At 36.3% G+C, this 3,182-nt stretch overlaps 1 long non-coding RNA gene across 1 annotated transcript; it reads left to right on the top strand.

The window, feature by feature from the left end:
* Positions 1–1,740: 1,740 nt before the first annotated feature.
* On the top strand, positions 1,741–2,968 carry LOC121043886 (uncharacterized). The gene is made up of 2 exons (XR_005797029.1): positions 1,741–2,222; positions 2,674–2,968. It is a non-coding gene; the product is annotated as an uncharacterized LOC121043886 (long non-coding RNA).
* The last annotated feature ends 214 nt before the right edge of the window (positions 2,969–3,182 follow it).

Raw genomic sequence — 3,182 nt, 5'->3', positions numbered from 1 at the left:
TTTTTGTAAGAAAGTGCACCATTGCCTAACTTGCAGTATTATGCATATTTGGTAATGAAATTGCTAACTACTGTCAAAAACAAGGTCACAAAAATATAAAGAGAAAAACAGTAAGTCAACCAATGAAACCCATCCAAACATTGCAGTAGGGAGTATCAAGGTTTAAGGTGGCTCTGATCCCTTAGGCTCCCCATCCAACAGATGCCATTTAATAAAAGAAGGCAGAAATCCAAAGAAACAATAACATACACGGGCAAGAATTGGAAACAGAGGCTCCAGGGAACTCCAGATGATTTCATTTAGAAGAGCTCTGCTGCTTATTTCCTTTGAAATGACACTTCGCTTTTGCTGTTCTATCCTAAGGCACGCCATCCTGAAGACAATGGAAAATTCCTGAGAAGGGAGCATTTCCTCCTTTCTCTTTTAAAATTTATTTTCCAAATCTCTCCTTATCCTGTTGAAAACCAATAAATAAAATACTTCACACTCTCACTATAGAACCCCCTTCCTATCTTGGAAAAATACACAAAGGAAGTAAAAAAAAAAAAATCCTTCTGTTTTCAATCTCACACTTCAGGCATCTGCTTATGAACCAGAAAGTCTGGAATCACAAGAAAGGAATAAAAGGCAGGAGAAAGAGTTCATGTTAGGCTTGCAAAGCTTTCAAATAAGCAGCTGAGTAAAATAACCAGTACAGATTGATTTTAAATTAGCCTATTCTATTAAGTAAACATGGTTTCCAATTCTGGACACAGAATTTGTCATTAGACTTATGACAAATAAATGAATGTCTTATTCAAATGTCCATTTGTGTTTTTTTTAAATTGTTTTTTAACATTTCTTTATTTTTGAGAGAGAGAGAGAGAGAGAGAGAGAGAGCACAAGTGTGTACAAGGGGGGAGGGGCAGAGAGAGAAAGGGAACAGAGAATCCAAAGCGAGCTCTGTGCTGACAGCAGAGAGTCCAATGTGGGGCTTAATCCCACGACTGGTGAGATCATGACCTGAATCGAAGTCAGATGCTTAACCAACTGAGCCACCCAAGTGCCCCGGTCTACTTCTCATGCATTCTGCATGCTCATTCTGTCTTCATTACATAGAATTACATGTATATTTGAGAGCTTGTAAAGATCTTTAAAGCTACCTCTTCAAGGTATTTACTTTACAAATGAGGAAAATGAGTTTTCTGTAGAATAAGTAATATTAAATAACAGATTTGGAGCAGATATCTATGTTTTGTGGCTTATTGAGGATTCATTCTACTATAGCATAGTCTTTAAGTAGGTATATGATTACCGTTATAAGGAACCGCCAAACACTTCTCCAATTTGGTTTTATTATTTTACCCAATGGAAACATATGAAATCTCCAGTTTTGTTCTATACCACGCCAACATTTGTCATCATCAGGCTTTAATTTTTTTTAGCTATTCTATTAGTTCTAAAATGGTTTACGGTTGTCATTTTAATTTGCATTTCCTTGATGGCTGCTTATGTTGAGCACTTTTTTTCAGGTGTCTATGTGCCATTGGTATATCTGCATTTGTGAACTATTATTTAAGGGTTTTTTCCCCATTTCTTTTTTTATTTTTGTTCAATTATCTTTTCATTGTTAATTTGTAAGAGTTCTTTTCATATTTTTAATATAAGTCAACAGACAGAAGTGTTGTGAAAACAATTTTTTGCCTTCTGCGTGTTTATTTGTCTTCTTAATTGTATTTTTGGATAGAAGAGATTGGATGAGGGAGATTTCCCTAAACTTTCCTGGTAGATGACATCCGAAAGAGCCTCCCGTGGATGAGAAGGAAAGTCTCTAGTGAATTTCTATATCTTAACCAGAAGGAAAAGTCTGTTTCATCCAATTTTAAAGTGTCTTCACAAAGTTAGAAAACATAAACAGATCACTCCTGTCTATCAGGAACTCAGCTGAGCAGATGACAGACCTGAGCTGTCAGGTGTCAGAGTAACTAATTAAAAACAAGGAACCAAAATGAAAGTGATAGTGAAGTCTCTCATCACTGACTGTGAAAGGATAAACCGGTCTAACCCAAAGGACTTGCCAGCTGCCCACTGTTCCATTTTCCCTCATGGAAGATCGTGCTGGTCAAAGGTCAGGTAGATCAGCATCCGTGTGGGACTCATCTCACTGCCTGAACAAAAGGATCGAGTTTTATGGACCCTGGAGACCAAAGGAGAGGGCAAAGAGGAAGAACTAGGAGTTAAAGGTACTGAATTAAGTCAGAGGAGAATCATGTCTTCAAGGTTTTCTTCTCCTCCCTTTCACCCTTGTTAAAGAGACCTAGTGTGGCCCAGGAGCCACATTCCTCATTGCCTCTCTTTGGAGACAGAAACATCAACTATCTGCAATACAATGGTGTTTAAATGATTGAATATAAGACATTTTATATCTAACACTTCAATATGGTATCATTGAAACCTTCATGATCTGGAATAACCCGTGTTTGAATCATAGCTTTGTCAGGTGATGTTGGAAAAGTCACATTTCATCATCTATAATATGTGGATAATAATAGAACCCATTCCCCAAGGTTATTGTGACAATACCTGCAAAGCTCTGCAAACAGGTCCTGCCATTTTGTAATGGCTCAATTAATGTTAGCTTTTTTGTTTTGTTTTGCTTTATTCTAACCAGCTTTTATCCTGTTAATCCCTCAGACATTCAGTAACATCCTGATAGGAATCAATTATCAGCCAGAATCTGCAAGATTTTTAGAAAGTACTGCTGTATAAGATGGGGAACTGTGGCCTCATACAGTACACAAAGAATTATGAAGGGGTGAGAAATCTGCATGCTCTCTGTCATCTTTGTGCTCCAGTTCAGCTCTGTTCTCAAAGCTAACATACCTCAGATAGTTTTTGTAACTAACACAGCTTTCTTTATCCCTATATTGAAGGAAAAAAGGCAGGCACCAAGAAAAATGAAATAAAGGCATAGATTTTTTAGACAGTCTTTTTTTTATCAAGTCTAATTTATTAGCTATGTTAACGCAAGCAAATTACCAGAACTATCTGAGTTCTTCACCTATATGTAATGGAGGAAATAAAACTTATTTAGGGCATATGGATGTATATTTTAAAAACTGAGTACAATTCTTAGTGTATATATAAGGCATTCAATAAATAATAGCTATTATTTAATTACTGTTAATATCAAAGAATGATAG

Source organism: Herpailurus yagouaroundi, unplaced genomic scaffold, assembly GCF_014898765.1.
Source record: "Herpailurus yagouaroundi ecotype Mexico unplaced genomic scaffold, PumYag 187, whole genome shotgun sequence".
NCBI lineage: Eukaryota > Metazoa > Chordata > Mammalia > Carnivora > Felidae > Herpailurus > Herpailurus yagouaroundi.
This window is presented reverse-complemented; position numbering and strand designations above follow the sequence as displayed.